The sequence below is a fragment of the Pinus tabuliformis genome, chromosome 5_2 (assembly GCF_031772625.1).
Source record: "Pinus tabuliformis cultivar Carrire ecotype Pingquan chromosome 5_2, CPIR1, whole genome shotgun sequence".
NCBI lineage: Eukaryota > Viridiplantae > Streptophyta > Pinopsida > Pinales > Pinaceae > Pinus > Pinus tabuliformis.
The window spans coordinates 966,175,340-966,195,125 of NC_142306.1; positions in this window are offsets into that span (position 1 = coordinate 966,175,340).

The window sequence follows — 19,786 nt, forward strand, 5'->3', positions numbered from 1 at the left end:
TGAGAGTTCCTGTAGTGGAACAACTCTTAGAGCCACTCCTGCATAAGGGCATTTCCCTTGTATGATCGCGACATCATCGCTTGTGTACATCATCATTATTGACAACACTTAATGCAGCGCCCTACACTATCTTGACATCGGGGCCTGGAGACGTAGTCCCTACTGGTCGAACTCCGTTATCAACGGCTTATGTTTTTATGTTGTTGATGATTGACATGTTCGTCTTCTTTACAACATGCACTTGTATTCCTTTATATTCTTTTAAGAATGCAATTTAACACATCACGAAAGTAAAAGGTTTTGCAAGGGTCCTTCGTTACGCCCGGACGTGGATCAACTTGGCAAATATAGTTGTTGTAAATATGTTTAGAAGGGTGGTTGGGAATCAGGATTAATTTTCCAAAAGGGAGTAGTTTAGTCGAAGAAATTGGTAGAATGGTTTCTCTTACCAATTAAAAAATATTTAACCATTAAAAAACAGGTAATGGAAAATTTTGACCTATCACAACTTAATATTTTTTAATTCCATGTACATTGAGAGATGCTCGAAGCTGGATGTATTGACCATGATATTCCTTGCGCTCTTCGCTTACTTCCAACGATATATGCGTGAAACATGCAAATACCACGCTGAAATGATATAATTTTTTCCCGCCCCATTCATGAAGCTGATCTTTCGTGTACCTTTAGTAAGACTCAGAAGAGTACTAGTGGAGAGCTATAGTCATTAAGATCTAAGCAATAAGAACCACAAACCCAACACAATGATATGAACGAAACTCAAACGGACGCAAAACAAAATCCAAATGTCCACTAAACTGGGATTTCCTATGTAAATTTCAATTATTTTCTTATATATATTTTTAGAAATAAAGTGATTTAGAAAATTGGTATAAACCCGTTTCAGGTAAATTTGAAGTGAAAATTCTCTATCGAAAATTAATTTGGAACACTGAATTTTATATATATTAAATTCAAACCGAATGGTGAAACCAGTTTCAGAGAAATTTAATGTGGGGCCTAGAATATATTTTTTTTAACCTGTGCAACTATTAAGTTAATAGTTCAATAGTTCATAATTTATACTTTACTCTGTTCCGGTTTATAGTTTTAATTTTAGGCTGGTAGAAGTAACACTGGTTAAATTCTCACAGCAAACGATATCGAATATAATGGAGTTCAATGCATGAGTTCATATACTTGCATAATAAGAAATTGTAGGCTGGTAGGAGAAACACTGGTTAAATTCTTACAGCAAACCACGTCGAATATAATGGAGTTCAATGCATGAATTCATATACTTGCATAATAAGAAATTGTAGGCTGGTAGGAGTAACACTGGTTAAATTCTTACAGCAAACCACGTCGAATAGGAGTAACACTGGTTAAATTCTTACAGCAAACCACGTTGAATATAATGGAGTTCAGTTCATATGCTTGGATAATATTCCTTTGTTGCATTTATTCAAAATCTTTTTCGTTAGGTCAATTGGGTTGTTATTACTTTGCGGAAAAATAATTATTGCCCCTTTTTTTGGAAGATTGGACATTAATGAAATGTTTAGTGCCCTTTCCATTCAAAATTGAAGGTATCGTGCTCACAATAATTATTGGCCTTTTTCGAAGATTGGACATTAATGAAATGTAGTGAATCAGTAAGTATTTGAATAACGCAAATGCTATTAAAAGTAGTTTTATATTCCATTTCAATGATGGAGAATCGACATCAAGCTTGCAGAAATCCATGTGAATGGAGAAAATTAGGGATATTGATATTGAGGAGGCGACTAATGAGTGACATGTGAATGGAGAAAATTAGGGGTATTGACACTGAGGAGGTGACTAATGAGTGATATGGTGAGTGGAAGTCATTATGTGATAGAATAAAAATATTTGATAGGGAAAGTTCTAATCATGGTTTGATCTAAAATATTTCAAAATTAATAATTATTTTATTTTAATGATTATGTTAATTTGATAATTAAATAAAAATAAAAAATAAAATTATAATTATATTATTTAAATTTAATTAAATTAATGAAGATTAAATTAGCACATTTAAAATTAGATTAAATTTTAAAATAAATTAGAATAATATGATATTTATTTTAATGATTATATTAATTTAATAATTGAAAAAAAATTATAATTATTTTATTTAAGGGTAATTGAATTAAGGAAAATTTAGATATTTAAATTTAACACATGTAAAATTAAATTAAATTTTGAAATAAATTAGAATAATATGATATTTGGCGGAAGGCATTTATATATAGATGAAGCATTGTTGACTTTTCAATCAAGGGCGAGGATTAAATGTGCTGCAAATATGATTTGTCTAGCGTCGCATTGTGACAAAGATTGTCTTCACATTAAAATCAACCATGGTCCAATGTCGCATTGTGACAAGGATTATCTCAATATGAAATTCAACCATGGTCAACCTTGTTCCAACGTTGCATCGTGACAAAGATTGTCTCTTGGTCCAACATCATATTGTGACAACCATGGTCAACCATGGTCCAACATCGCATTGTCACAAAGATTGTCTCGATATAAAAATCAACCATGGTCAAATCTAGTCAAATGTTACATTGTCGATAGTGAATATGATCATAAGACAACATCTAGTTTTGGTTTTGTTTTTTCATATACTTTGGTTTGAATTTCTTGTGCTAGTATTTACTTCTATGATAGTTGTATCAGTTCATCATATTGTTATTTATTTACTATCAATTAAAGTGGATGAACATATATTTAATGGAAAGTGTTTCAACCCGCGTTTCTGGAATGTATTTAAGTATTTATTAATTTTCAGGGTGGAAAGATATATGATATTTAATAGTTGAAATGCTATAGAGAGTGTCGATAAGTTTTGGTTGGCATAAACAAATTAGATTTACTTTTATATGTTCTAGAATGATGTGTTTTAATAAAATGATAAATGAATTAGCAACGTGATATCTATTTATATAAGTGGTAATATAAATGGTATCCAAGAACAATATAACCATAGTTTATTAATTTCCAAGTTATTTGGCAACCATTTTAGTGATATTAGAACTTCTTCTCAAGTAGTTTTTACCAAGTTTTATCTAGGCAAAGGGAATTCTAATATTGATTATTATTTGTAGATTTTGTTGAGATATTATAACTCCTCAAGTGGTTTTTACCCAGTTTTACCAAGCATAGCAGAATTGTAATATTGATTATTCTTGTTTGAAGATTTTGTTAATTGGTTTAATATGAAATTTTGAAAAATAATTAATAAAATTAATGAATTAGATAAAATATTTTTTGAATTTATATGAAAAGGTTTTGTAAAATAGATAATATTTATAAATAGTTTAAAAATTAGGAAAATCAAAATTATCAATTAGAATGGTGTTAAAAATAATATTCTATTTCATTAATATTATTTGGATTATTTATAGATGAGTTAGAAGGTTAGATGTAGAAGTATGGGGAGGAGGCATATGCATAATTATTTATGCAAATGGTGTTGTGTTATTAGTGAAACATAAAGATATTTTTCTTTTTTTGCTTAAGCAAGAGTCGGTCCTTCTTTTCATTAATTGGTAAAAAAACTAAATTACATAAAATACAAAGGCCTAGGGCAGAAAAAAGGCCAGAGAAATGGTCATCTCTAGGTGCCTAGGGCAGAGAGCCGACGTCTCGAAACTTGAGCCAAGAGACTAGTAGATCTCTCGGCCCTACCTCTAAGATTTCAACAAGCGGGACTATAAATACTTGTCCCTTCCCGCCTGACAGAGTATACAAAAAGAAAGTATACTGGCCTACAGAGGACGCCTGGAATTTGACTTGGACCCCACAACATGCACAGTGAATCTTGGCCCTTGATCCGTCGCTGCTAGATCCAACGGTTGAGAGCATATCGGGTGGAAAGGAAGCCCTGAGAATACCCACATGATGAGGGCGGTATTCTCTCTCCTGCTGTAGCCATGTGTCAAGGGATGAGTGGCATTGGGCTCATTTCTAGAAAACCGCTTCCAGAGTTGAGGGCACCCGATGAACTGCCAACCCACTTGCGGGCGGTATAAATTGAAAAGTGGTGAACTCGAAGCTGGATTAGAATTTGAATAAAGAAGATTTTGGGTCCGCTGAGGAAGCCTTGAATAAACCCCGGACCCACCAACATGCACAATGGATCTCAGCCATAGATCTTCATCTGCTCGATCCAATGGTTGAGAATATCGGGTTGAAGAGAAGCCAGAGGAATACTCGCCCGATAAAGGCGGTATTCTCTGTCCTTCCTGAGACATGTGTTGATCAATGAGTGGCATCGGTCTCATGTCAAGAAAACCGCTTCGGGTTTTGAGGCCGTCTGAAACTCGTAAACCAACTCGGTCGTGAAATGACTCAAAATACCGCCGATTCACTGCACCCATTGCCTACCCATCAGCGGGGAGACACGAACGTGCCCCTACCTCAAAGCTCTGGTAGGAAATACCCTTTTGCACCCATTGCCTTCCCATCTGTAAACCTTCTTGCTGTAGATCATCACCCCCCCTTGAACCCTGGGTCTGAGCTGTGCTGGACTGAAAATAACTGACCAAGGACTGAACGCCCTTTTCAAAATTCCCCCATGATGACCATTGCATACTGATTGTATATCTGCTAAACCCCAACTTCTGTGATCCATTAGAATCCCCTGTTCTGATAGAGTTCTCGATCCGCATTCACTTGGCTGAGACAATCATCCCTCAATCAGCCTTGGGGAACCTCATGCCATCTATACTTATTGCTGCTTCTGGTACAGAGAGCTCCTTCATTGGATAGTATGTCCGCCAATTTATTAGCGGTCCGGCATACATGCGTGAAACTTAAGGTCCTCATATTCTGAAGGTGGGAGTGGATCCTTTGATAAACCTGAAGAAGCCTCCAATGTCTCGAGACTTTTTCTAGAGCCGAACCACAACAGATATGCTTAACCGAATTGATAATCAATTCAGAGTCCCATGCTCGGATTTCCTTTTGAGGCTCCATCTATGTTGCATTTCATATATCCCTGAGGGGGAGGATGCCAAAAGTCATTATCAGTGACTGGATGATTTTCAATACTATTACTGCCCTGAGGAATAAGCCCCTGCATACCCAACTGAAGTAGTATCTGCACATCAGCATCTGAAGGGAGGTTCTTGGGGGGTTTTTGCACTAAAGTACCAACTGTCTCCTTGAGCTGTCTTAAAATTTGTTCCATGATGTTCTGAGCGAAACTCTTTTTATTTTTGAAAATTATGTTGTTACATTCTTTCCAGACATCCCATATTAGGAAGCTTGGAGCTAAAGCCCAGGCTTTGTTTACTGTTTCATAATTAGAGATGTTTCTCCTCCAAATCCTGATTGTGTTGGTAATGCTTCCTCTATCCCTATCTGATTGTCTGAATATTGAGGCAATCCCATCCCACAACGAGGAAGTAAATACACAGAGGTTTAGAAGGTGCTCCATAGTTTCCTCTTGTGATTCACATAGCTGGCATCTGGATGGGCCAGAAATTCCCCTTTTCGGATATTTTCCCATGTCAGAATCTTCTTATGATGCACTAACCACATAAATAGTTTGGTTTTCATCCATCCTTGGTTCATCCAAAGTTTTTCCCAAACCCATTCCTGATTTGTAGAATCAAGCTTAAGGGCTATGCTCTTAGCCTCTTTAATGTTAAAGTTTCCTTCATTGTTGTTGCCCCATCTTCACTGGTCAGAATCCGCTGATACCAGGATCTTTATTTGATCCAGGATGGCTTTTAGAGCATCAGCCTGTGCTTTCAAGGGGGCATTGTCCCTGTAATCCGTTTCTTTCCAGATTCTCCATTTTCCTTCGCTATTTGTCTGATCCCCAAATTCATTTACTCGGCATAACCCTTTGGTATCTGTAAAATTCTTGAGATTTGCAAAGTCTTCCCTTAGCAGCTTTGGTTCCTGTTGCCATTTATCCTCCCAGAACCAAGCCAGGCCTCCAGCTCTTATCTCCCAGAAGCTATTTCTTTGAACTATGTCTCTATTTTCCGAAGTTTTGTTCCAGATTTGGGAGCCTTTTATGATTCCAGACATTCTTATGCGGTCCTTATCCTGCTAACTATTTGCATATTTCTGGTTCCAAATTTGTGCCCAAGGAGCATCTGAATCTTTTATCCATCTCCACCATAATTTTGCCCCCAACACTTTGTTTAGCACTTCAAGATCATCCAGTCCTAAACCTCCATGTGTTTTAGGTTTGCATATCATTTCCCAGGCTACCAAGGCCCATTTTTTCTTTTATTCCCCTTTACCCCAAAGAAAATCTCTTTGGATATTTCTGCATTGTTGCATAACCCCTTTTGGAGCTGGAAGGGCTGAAAACATGAAGATGGGGATTGATTGAAGAACAGCTTTTGTAAGCACCAGCCTGCCTGTCAATTTCAAAGACCTGCTAGTCCATTTTCTTGTCTTGTCCTGCAACTTATTAATCACAGGCTCCCATACTATTTTGCTCAGAGGTTTGTCTGTGATCGACTCCCAAATATTTGGATGGTAGCATATCTCTCTTAAAACCTAGAATTGTGGAAATGTTTCTTTGAACAACAATGTTAGTATTGAAAAAGAAAATCTTTGATTTGGAGAGGCTTACCTCTGTTCCCGCAGCCATAGCAAAGTCTCGAAGGATTTTTTTGTAAGCTAGCGCTTCCTTGGCTGTTGGAATGCCCTGTTGCATGGTATCATCTACAAATTATTAATGGGTTAAAGCCTGTCTGTTCCCAGATAGTTTGATACCCTAGATCTTACCTTCTTCTTTAGCAGACTTGATAGCTCAGCCTAGTCCTTCCATCATAAGAATAAAGAGGAAGGGGGAGAGAGGATCTCCCTGTCGGAGGCCTCTTGAAGGATTAAAGATCTTTGATGGAGAACGATTTACCAAAATTGAAAAACTGGAGGAAGTGACAAGGGCATTACCCATCTCACCCAGTTGTGGTCAAATCCATAGGCTAGAAGGACTTTTCTAATATATGCCCAATTTAGCTTATCATAAGCCTTTTCTAGGTCTAATTGCATAATCATTCCAGCCTGCCTCTTACTTATCAGAGAGTGAACCACCTCATGTGCCTGAATGACATTTTTGAGAATTTGTCTGCCCTCCACATATCCCGTTTGTTCCATAGAAACTAGCGTTGGTAGAAAGGGTTTAAGCCTATTGGCAATTACTTTGGAAATTATTTTATACATCACATTGCATAAAGCTATAGTTCTGAATCTGTCAGGTGTCATAGCATTATCCTATTTAGGAATCAGGGTGATGAAGGACATGTTGAACGCCTTCAATACAGTTCGGTTCTTCCTGGATTCCTCCATCACATTTAGTATATCTTGTTTGATAATACCCCAATAGGCTTTAAAGAAATCCACATTGAAACCATCCAGGCTTGGCGCTTTTCCATTCTACATATCTTTGATGACTTCACTAGCCTCCTCTTCATTCACTGGCCTATTAAGATTATAATTGTCTTCTATTGTTACTAGCTTAGGGATGTGCTTTGTGAAGACACTGATAAATTGGGATCTGTCTATGAGAGGTTCCTCTGCGATACCTTGAAAATGTTGAACCAGCACAACTTCTATTTCTTTATGGGTATTGAGCTAATTACCTCTGGAATCCTGGATTATTGAGATTTTGTTGTGAGATCTGTGCCCCAAGGTAGATCTGTGGAAAAACCTTCTCTTTCTATCTCCTTCTTTTAGCCATTGTACTCTTGATTTTTGCCTCCAAAATATTTCCTCTTGCTTACATAAGTCCTCCCATTCATGTTGATGTTTGTTAGCTTGATCATTTCTTTCCCCATTAAAGCCTTCGGTGATTAGGGTCTGATTGATTTTCTGTATTTTCCTTTCAACAACTTTTTTAGCTTCAAAATTGTTGCCAAACTCTTCTTATTCCAATCTTTGAGCCTGCTTTTGATATGTTTCAATCTTTTGTGCAAAAGAAACATCCTGGTTCCTTGAATCTGTAAATCTTCTTTCCACCATTTTTCAATGTTGCTAATAAAGTTTGGATGTGTGAGCTAGATATTTTCAAACCAGAAAGGTCTATTTTTTGGGGTTCCTATACAGGATGCCTCAAGTTGCATGGGCCAATGGTTCGAGCCCCCAAAGGGGAGAATCCTCGCCATCATATCCCAGCCTGTGAGCATAAGGTACTATGAGATTATGAATCTATCAAGCTTTGAGGCTACTTGAGACTCTCCTCCTCTTTTGTTGTTCCAGGTGAAGAGGCCATTATTTGTATCTGTGTCAACTAGCTTCATATTGTTTATAAAATTCTGAAATGCTATAGAGTCTCTGCCTAGTATTCTGGTTCCACCCTTTTTTTCCAACAGGGATCTTATCATGTTGAAGTCCCCTCCCAAAATCCATGGTATTTTTGAATGTCTATCTCTCAGATCTTCTAGTGAGGTCAATAGTCTGAGTTTATCATCAGGCTTCGGTGGACCATAAACGTTTGTGACTAAATAAATTTCCCTGTCTCCCAGAGGCTGAATAACCACTGATAAATAATTCATGGAAGCCTTAGCATCCACAATACCTATTGTTTGACAGTTCCAAAGTGTGAGAATACCTCCTGCTATTTTGTCTTCTTTGACTTCTAGAAATTCATATTTATTAAGCCATTTGCTGTGTATTTCTCTTACTTTCTTTATTGAACATTTAGTTTCCTGGATGAAAATCATATCAGGTTTCTCTTCTTTCATTCTATTGTTAATATTTCTTTGTTTCCTTTTACTTACAAGACCTCTAATATTCCAAGATGTGAGCTTCATTCAGAAATATTTGTAAAAGCATAGCTGGTTAGATCTTTCATCTTACCTGAATATATCATCAGTTTTCCACATTATATCAGTCACTTGTTTTGTTTCTTTCTACCCCTTTTCCTGCCTAGATTTCTGGGAGCGAGTCCTGCGGTGGTTTTCATGGTTTTCACTCCTTCATTGTCCTAAACTTCGAGGTTTGTTTTCCCGTCCGATCCTTTTATCTGAGTTCTCCATAGAAACAGCTGCTGCACTCTGTTGAACTCTTCTTGAGGTAATGAATCCATTCCTTTCGTGGTTCCCTGTTTTAGGAATTTTTCCAGATCTATATGTTCTCTTTCAAGAATATCTTGCAGTTCATGATCCTCTGTTTCCACCTCACTCGAGGTCATCTCTTAGTCCTTGTCAAGTTCCATGTTGCTCATCATAGTCTCCTTTTGTTGGATAATGTTCTGTATCTCCTCCATCTTTTCCACCTTTTCCTTCTCCCCTGGGCTACCCTCCATAGATTGATTTGCCTCTTCTAACTCCTCTTCTTCTTCTAGTACCTTGTACCTGTTCTGGCTTGTCTGATTTTGCTCATTATTTTTTTTTTGTAACCTTTTCCCTCCTTTGCCTTTATTTCCCACCTTGAGAAAGCTATCCGTTTCTTTCCCTACTGTGGCTTTCATTCTACTTTCTGTGTTGTTGAGAGGGCAGTCCCTAAATAGATGCCCATGTTCGTGGCATTTGTGGCATCTAAAGGGAACATGTTCATAGTCCACCGCTTGTACCCATTCTTCATCAAAAACTTCTAGGATCACTTCATCTGGTAGAGCTCCAGAGAGATCCATCTTCACACATATACAGGCAAAGGACATGTACTTTCCCCTTCTAATAGCCTCAGATATTTTAACAAAACGCCCTAGTTTGTTTCCTATAGCTGATAATGATTCTGGTTGCTAGTAATCTAGAGGTAGGGAGTAGAGTTGTACCCACATCGGAACCGAAGTGAAAGTCTCTCGCTCTGGGACAAAATTCATCATCCAAGGCTGCATATAGAGTCCTGCTGCTGCATAGAAGTAGGGGCTGCCTTCAAACACCCTGTCTTTGTCCTCAATGTTAGTGAAAACTACAGTGAAGAAACCCTTTGACCCAAGGCGTAGGTCTATATGCCCTTTAGGTTTCCAATGATTTTTAATCCATGCTTGTAGTGCCTTCTCCATTGGCCATAACCCCATGAATTTACAAATGCTTGCGTATGTCATCATGTGATCCCTGTGTGCTTGCAACATTGGATCATTTAATACTACTCTGGGTGTGATAATAGTCTTAGGCTTACATGGACCATTTTGTTTTTTGGGTTTTTCATTCTGATTATTTTTCTCCATTCCTGTCTCTCTTCTGGCTTCTTCCTGCCTATTATTCTGCTCCTATGTGTCTCCGCTAACTTGTTTTCCTCCTCCTAAAAAACCTTTTTCAGCCTCCAACGGTTTCTTGCCGCCTGGAGACTGCCTGACTGTAGGAGGGAGTGGATCTCCCCCCCTTACGCCCCTCCATGGTGTCCAATGCTTGTTTTGTTCCTGTAAACCCTAGCTCCTACCAGTCACCCCTCTCGGTACCGCTTCATTCGCCAAGTAAAAAAGCCTAAACATAAAGATATTTTTCAAGAATACTTTGATATCCTAAATAAATTTTGCAACCATTCTTAAATTTTCAAAGTTAATGTCTAAAAAACAAAGTTACTTGACATTGCGATAGAATCATGAGTAAATTAGAGGTAGTTTCTCTTTCAAGGTAATATAATTGCCTTGACTTTGATTCTAATTAAATTCAACTATAATAGAATTGCCTTGACATTGATTCTAATTACTAATGACACATGTAGAATTAAATTAAATTTTGAAATAAATTAGAATAATATGATATTTGGCCAAAGGCATTTATATATAGATGAGGCATCATTGACTTTTTCAATCAAGGGCGAGGATTAAATGTGCTGCAAATATGTTTCGTCTAAAGCATTATCTATGGCTGGAATTTTTCCAACATCGCATTGTGACAAAGATTGCCTTGACATTAAAATCAATCATGGTAAACCATGGTCCAATGTCGCATTGTGACAAGGATTGTCTCAATATGAAAATCAGCCACGATCAACCTTGTCGCAACGTCGCATTGTGGCAAAGATTGTCTCAATATGAAAATCAACCAAGGTAAATCATGGTCACATTGTGACAAAGATTGTCTCATAGTCCAACGTCACACATGGTCAACCATAATCCAACATTGTATAATAATAATAATATTATTATTATTATTAACAATAATACATATTACATATTAGTAATATTAATTAATATTATTAATAATGATTAATAATAATAAAGAAACAATAATATTTAATAATTAATAAAATAATTATTATTATTTATTAATAATAATAATAATAATAATAATAATAATAATAATAATAATAATAATAATAATAATAATAATAATAATAATAATAATAATAAAATATAGTAATAATAATAATAATAATTAATATATTAATATATTAATATATTAATATTTTAAAAATAAGTATTTTAATAAAAATATTATTATTTCTTTATTATTAAATTATTATTATTATTATTATTTATTTGTTTATTTATATTTATTATTCTTAATTAATTATTATTGTTATAACATTTCAAAATAATTATTGTGATTGCTAATTAATTATGATTTTTATTATTGATTAGTGTTATTTTAATTATTAATTAATATTAGATATATACCATTAAGGTTTATTAGCATTTGTCAATTACATTTACTAATGTGATTGTGTTAAGGATTTCTATATATTTTGCTATAAACTTTGAGGTTTTTAGTATTAATCTCTTGGGTTTATTATCCCTTGGGGTTTTAGTATTAACCCCTCCACTCTCAATTCCCTATCATCAGCCACACCTCCAATATTCTTGACTATTAAGCCAACCCAACCATGCTTCTTGCCCAACTCTTTGATCACAAACACAAGATTTTGAAGAATGACAATTAGAATTCTTTTCTTGAGGTACGATAGACCACATTTGTCCTAGTGGACATTAATCATGATCATGATCATGATCATCATTATCCCTTTGGGTTTATAATATCAATCCATAGGGTTTATTAATCTAAGAGTTCGTATTCCTAGGGTATAATACTATAACCCCAAGGGATTATAAACCCAAAGGAATAATATTAACCCAATGGAATAATACTAAAAACCCAAGGAATTATAAACCCAAGGGAATAACATTAAACCCTAGAGAATAATTTTAAAGCCAAGATATATAAATCGAGGGAATAATATTAAACCCTAGGGATTAATAAACCCAAGGGTTTATTAATCCCTTAAGTTTAATATATCTTGGGTTTATAATATTGAGTTTATATACCTTGGGTTTATAATATTTCCCTTCGGTTTAATATTATTCCATTAAATTTATAATCTCTTGAGTTTATATTTATTAGTTTATAATATCTAATTATAATCCTTAAATTTATAATATTACTATTTAATTAATATTACTATAAGGTATAATTTAGTTTATATTACATAATTTAAAATTAAATAATAATACATAATATTCAATATTAAATACTACTACTACTACTACTACTACTACTACTAATAATAATAATAATATTTTTATTGCAATAAATTTGTTGTATTATTTAAAATTAAATAATAATTATGTGCTAGAAACCCACCCAACAGGTGATCGTTTCCCACGATTGATGGTTTCATCGAAGAAATGGGTGGAAAGTGGTTTCTCCTACCAATTAAAAAAACTTTAACAATTAAAAGAGAGGTAATGGAAAATTTTGACCATTCACAGATTAATATATTCTTAATTCCATGTACATTGAAGGATGCTCAACACTCGATGTATTGACCATGATATTCCTTGGGCTCTTCGCTCATTTCCAATGATATATGCGTGAAGCATGCAACAACCATGCTTAAAATGATACAATTTTTACTGGCCCCATTCATGAAGCTGATCTTTGGTGTACCTTTCGTGCGACTCAAAAGAATACTAGTGGAGAACTACAACCATTAACATGTAGGCCACAAGAACCACAAACCCAACACAATGATATCAACGAAACTCAAACAGAGCCAAGACAAAATCCAAATGTACACTAGGGTGGGATAACGATGATTTTCCTATATAAATTTCAATTATTTTCCTATATCTATTTCTAGAAATAAAGATGATTTAGAAAATTGATATAAACCTACATCCCAAAATGTTCCATCCACTGATGTTAGAATCCAAGAGCAACCATCTCATAACCCTCATCCACATGAAGACACAAATGTAAATTTTGAATGCATTTGATTCTTTTTCATTTTTTTCATTTATAATTAGTTGGAAATTAAATTTTAAAGTCTTTTATGACAAAGAGACCTTTACATCCTCTCAGGTTCGCGAAATGCACACCATAAATTTGGAAAGACATTCTCATAGATCCATTCCACATGCTTCAAATTTTCGAAGGGAATCTCATGTTCTTGAAGATGAAGTACATGTTAGAAGAAATTTTACTCTCCCAAATGGTTTTCAACATGGTTCGGCCAATAGAGATCATATTCATTTTTATGAAAACATGATTGTAGTGCATAAAAGATTTCGAGAAAAGATAGATAACTTTTCAGTTGTCCAAATGTGCCACATTTGCCAAGAATCATATCCCGAAATCCATGTTGTGAGACATTTTGAAGGACTTGTTTGCAGACGATGTAAGAGTGAAAGAGGATCCCATAATTTTTGTTGATATAATAACATGGATCTTGGTGAGCAACCTAATATTTTAAGAGTTCTTACTCAAGTTGAAGAAATGCTAATAGCACATGTGAATCCTATTTTTCAAGTGACACATGCTCGAGATGGGCGATATAAGTATAGTGGTCATACAATTAGCTTACCTCAAGATATTTCTACAATTGTACAAAGACTTCCCTGACATGTTGAAGATATTGACTTTCTAATTGTGAGGAGACATGCCGCTCAGTCTAAATATTATGAATGTTATTTCAAAAGATCTCGAGTGATCGCTGCATTACATTTCAAAATCCAACATGATCAATATTATTGAGATGTTGTAATTGATTATGATTCAGTGAATGCTCTGCCCGAAAGATCAAAAAATCTCTCCTCCAGGCTTAAATTTGTTGATTGTGATATTGAAGAATCTGAGATCAATGAAACTAATAATGAAGGGTTTTCTACTAAGCATTTTCCCTATCATCCTTCTTCTTTTTTTGCTTGCCTACCAAACGAACGAAGAGAAGTGGAAGAAATTAGAGCATTTCTTGATAATGTTGATTCTTCACATGTTCAAGACAAGGATTGGCCTAGTATTGGAACCTCTCCAGTGAATGAATATAATATAGAGGGGTTATTAGATATGGAATTCCCAACATTGTTCCCCATTGGTGATGCTGATTGATTGCAACCACGCATTTTAGTGTTGAACTTCATGAGTATGCATTGCATCTTCTTAGATACTATGATCAAAGATTTGGAAGCCATCCTCTCTTTCGATATTACCTATTAAACATGATAATGCGACATCGGAGCCAAGCAACTGCTACAATTTTTGCAAAGAAACATTTACATGATAACTCACCTACAACAATTTAAGAGTTGCGTCACCAACTATTTGGTTTACCAGATAATAAGTTAGCTGAGCATCTTATGCGGTTTGGTTCTTCTCTGAGAGGTACAAGGGCATACTGGACTAAGTGTCGATCTGAATTGATGGACATGATTACTCAGTTAGGATGTCCATATTTATCTTTTACTTTGAGTGCTGCTGACACAAAGTGGCCAGAGTTGCATAACATCATGCCCATATATTCACATTCTCGTTCTTCAAATGAGCATCATATGAAAATTGAGAATGTTATCCAGTACCCTCATATTGTTGCGACATTTATGCACCACAAATTCAATATTTTTCGAGAGGAAGTTATCCAAAAATATCTTAAAGCTAAAGACTTTTGGTACAGATTTGTGTTCAATTTTTTTCTATACTTTTTAAACTTTTATTATGATTCTATTTATATTGTTTATAGTAACTATATCTTGATTTTTTTTAGATATGAGTGGAAACATAAAGGTTCAGCACATATCCGTGGTTTCCTATGGTTAGAAGGTGTTATCACAAAATCAAGCACTGAAGGGATGCTGATCAGGTAGACTCTGTGTAACTGTTTCAGACCAAGCTTTTGACTAAGGATTAGCCTCCCTAGCCTGAGAGGGCTCTCTCAAGAAAAAGTTATTGATTTTGAATGTTGATAAGAGGGCTAACTCTTGTACAATAGATTTAATGAACTTGCTGGCTGGACAAATATACAAATACATCCATTGGGCTTATGGAGTCAAACATGCTACAGCAAACAATGATATTTCCTCTACATAGAAGTCAGGGCATGTGACATTTAAATGTTCAAAATATAACTCTTATAAAACCGCAGTTCATAGAAGAGTACAGGAGGTCAGAGCAACATATGTGAATTCTGAGTGATTACTCCTCTAAGCAACTGAAAAAAGACATGAAGGACAAAGTAAAACAATACATCTTGAACATGGAAATGCTGTATGAATCCTGAGAAGAAAGGCATATATCTTATATTACTGCAAACTGTTCTTTACAAAAGCCAAAATAGCACTCTGTTTTCATAAAATATCCAACCCCAATTACATCCAAGTCTGATCCATATATAGGAATACACTATTAACCACGTAGAGCGAGCTCGAAGGCTGCTATTAACTACTTCTATCTGCTGTTTAACTATTTCATTAATTACATAAGTGCTGAACTGTAATTACAAAAGATCCTAACTAATTCAAAACTCAAATCTGTCCTCCTCGTAGCATGATGACTTTCTGATCCTTGACACCTGTATATTTTCTGTTTTGGCCGAGATATGTTGGAGGAGAATACACTGAACAAGCTGGCTTTGGATACTGGTTGCGTAGATGGCTCATTAATTGACCAAGATAAGTGCCCTGTTTTCACGGTCCCTGTCTCCCATCATTCTTCACTACTTAAAGAACATGTTCCCAGCTCTTTAATAACCCTAGGAATGGAACGATGCCATGTTTCTGATGTGCTGTAGGTTGTATTGATGGACAGGTGTCTTTCTTTCAAAATTCCCGCTCACAGTATCACAATAGCTGCTCTGCGTTAAAATCACCACCTACAGCAGTTTCGTAGCGCGCTACGAAACTGCTGTGTAATTTAAAAAACATAGCTTCAACCCAAAATCTTTGTACATAATTTTTCTGCTTGTGTATAGTCTTTCAATTTTAGTTTACAAGCTGCATTGTTGAGATTACAAGTGACCTTCAACGACTTCGACTGCTTCTTCTCCAGCCATAAACTCAAATGGTTCTTCATCAGATCCCTTTTCTTCAAATATGGTGCCATCCTCTAACTTCCCCGTGTATTTCACTTTGACCACTGCCCTAAATGTATCCAACGCTTTAGGAATTTTAATGAATTGCTGCAGAAGGGTATACATTGGAAAGAAGAATCATGGAAGTTACCAGATTCACGCCACATGCCTCCTGTTGCAGTACCAAATAATGGCCTAAGCCAAATTAAATTTTATAATCTACTTCCAATGTGGAAGCACACAAGTATCATGCTCAAATAGAGTTCAATAGCAAAGCACTGTGCTGGAAGAATCTTGATGACCAAAACTTCTCCTACCATAATCTACTTGAGAACTCAAATATTCTCCAACGACAACCTCTTTCGGCTTGTTTTTGTAAAAATAATTCTTCTATTGAACAATTAGAGTTGACAAAGTCTGTTCACCATTTAGATCTTGAATGTAGCATCTAGCTGCTCATGGGAAATTGTCCAGCCTTTCACATCATGTCGGTTGCTAAGGTCTTATACTGTTGCTTCAAAATTTAGTCACCGCTTCCTAGGAACAATGAACTTCCACTCTGATTCTCTTTCATTCGAAAGTCATCCTCTTCATGCACTTTGTCTGCTACTGCTTCCTCTCTTGACTCCATGAGATTAGCTGGAGAACATAAATGCTGCCCTTCATTTCCAATGATAGCACTGCAAAGGACAAATTTTGATTCTTCAAGTTGCATAAAATATGGCGATGTTCTTAAACTCCTAGCCACTTCAATTCTTGGAACCACCCCTCCTTCATGAAGGCCAGGTAGACCCCTTTCAAGAATTATTGAAACCGCTTCTTGGGCTGTAAGTCCCGTTTTTCCAGCTTACAGAAATACTTGATAAATTGAGAATAGAAGTGTCTCCATTGGCTGATTTACAGGATGATCAGGAGAAAGGATAGTCTGAGGAGAAGCTTCCGATGATTCCTCTGTTGCTTGTCGCCCAGGTTCTGCAAGAGATGCATCTTAACAACAATCTGCAGACCCTGAATACGCGTGCCTCTTCCCTCATTCCATACATTTGGTAATATGGCAAGGGGGGTCCTCATAAAGACCACTTGCCACATGGCATTTAATCGTTGCATTCCGTAAGAGAAAATTCTAATACTAATGTTGTCAAACAGTTTACGTGCATTCTCCATACTACTGCACATGGCATACATAATCACAAGATTGGGGATAATGTTTTGATCAAGTTCAATCTTCATCATGTGGGCATGGATCCATTCACGACGTCGTAGAACCCCTAAGTGCGCACACACTGGCAATACGCTAACCATGATCAGATGGGTATGAATCTTTTTCCCTTCTAGAAGAACAGGGAGCTTAGTACATGTCTTGAATACAAACAGAAATATAGAATTATCCGGCTATCTGCCTGTACAATGATTCGGCTATAGAATGTGAGGGCTTCCTTGTACAGACCACTTGAGATGTAGCCTTTGACATTAACATTCCATAAGAACATATCTGGTTTATACATTTTACTAAACAGTAGGCATGCGTTCTCCATACTACTGCAAGTGCCATACTTGCTTACAAACTTGGTATCGAGATTGATATTCTAGCTAAGTCCATGTCTGCGCATGTGGTCATGGACTTGATTCACTACTTTTCTGTCGCCATATGCTTGCGACAGAGAGCTATACGGATTGCATCTGAGCCAAGTTCATCTCTCAACATATAACAATGTACTTCCTTCACTGCTCCCCAGAATGAGAAGCATTATTTAACTTCACACAGATGGTTTGTATCATGTATGCGCATCGTTATAAACCAAGACACAGAAAATAAGTACATTGAGGTTAATATTCTTTGTCCATGATGGTTCCATAGGTACAAAATTATGCCTCTACATGCTGGGGTGAGTTTAAGTGTCTTTGTATGATATGAAGAACCAACAGATCCATTAGCATCATTGTAATAGCTGTCCACATATTTATTGAACAAAGATTGCTGCCCAAATGGCTGTATGATAGGCATTGGTCATGCATCCATCAATGAACCAATAATTGCACCCTCTCTAAGAAACTCACACTGACCAAACTTAATGACAAGCATTGATGCCTTCAAAGAAAGGGGAAGACTCCCAAGCAAATTGCCATATAATGTTGGTTCATACTTTCCCCTATGATGAGATGGTGCCTTCAGAGCATCTAAAGAAACCAGCAAATCTAGTGCATCTTGAAAAACAGAACGCTGCACTAAGGAACTCGGCAGTGCAATCACTTCAATCCTTTCATTCTTACCAAGGTCCTTCAAGTAGTCCCTGTATCTTGTTATATCTGCACCTTTGGGGATTAGGTTGTTTTGCGGCTGCAACACTTCAGACTTTTCCCTTGTCTCTGCTTGGCAACAATGGTGGATGCAAAGCATAAAAGTCACCATCCCACTCAAAACACTCCTTCACCCGTAATATTTCCCTTCAGATTCAGAACTGATGACAAGCATACATGCAGGAGCTTGAGAACATGCCACCTGAAAAATGTATCCACCCCAGAACTATTTTGCATGACAGCTACTATGGATTCGAACAAATCCCCAATTTTGTAGCACGCTACGAAATCACTAAAACAGGTTGCGCTGCGAAACTTCTAAAGGATTCATGCGCTGTGAAAACACCTTGTCTTTAAGCTAATCTGAGCAAAATTTTGGCAACAGAATTTTCAGTGATAACAGTGGCTCCACTTGGGATAGTGTGCCCTTGTGGTACACTAAGAACCTGCAGTTCCAGTGTCTTATAAAATTTATTTGACAAACAGAAATTTGCTTGACCAGCATGACTGTAGGAGAAAGAAAGCTATTTCTACTGAAAGATGCTCAGTTGACCTTGAGCTTATTTTCATTTACCTACCTACCTACCCTAACAATTTCAACTTCTTTCTGCTCAATCAATATGAAATTTCCAATGTAGCCAATCCTCTGTTTTATCTGATATTTGACTTCTTTGACTGCATCGGAGTTCAGAGCCAATATGATAGTGTGATGACCGCTGCCACTGGAATTGTCTCTAATTTTTATAGGTAAACTGAAGTACTGGAGAGTAAAACTCTTCCATGTAATCAGCTATAGGATCCCAGAATACATGATCAGCTTGATTTTTCTTGTAACTTTCAGGTTGTGCAAACTGATCTTCAACAACAGTGTTCAGTTCCTCAATCATGAAAGAGAAAGGAACCAGCATTCTCTCCTTGCGTTCTGCCATAGAAAACTTCTGAAAATAATGATCATGATTATGAAAACTGTATGCCTGAATTTGACCTTCTAAACCTTCAATTTCTTTCTCAATGTCCTCAGCAACTTCATCCAAAAATCGCATCTTATCCTCTGCCTTGCAGTCAAATGATTTTAGATACGAGGACAAGGACAAAGAAAAATTTTCACCTATTTCTTCATTAATATGATCATTATTCCATTGTTTGAAACCTTCAACTGAAGGAGAGTTTGCCACCACCTCCGACCTATCTATCCATTCCTCCAAAAACATAAGCCATAAGTCTTGAAATGACTTAACGGAATTGATAGGAAAACTTTCAATCC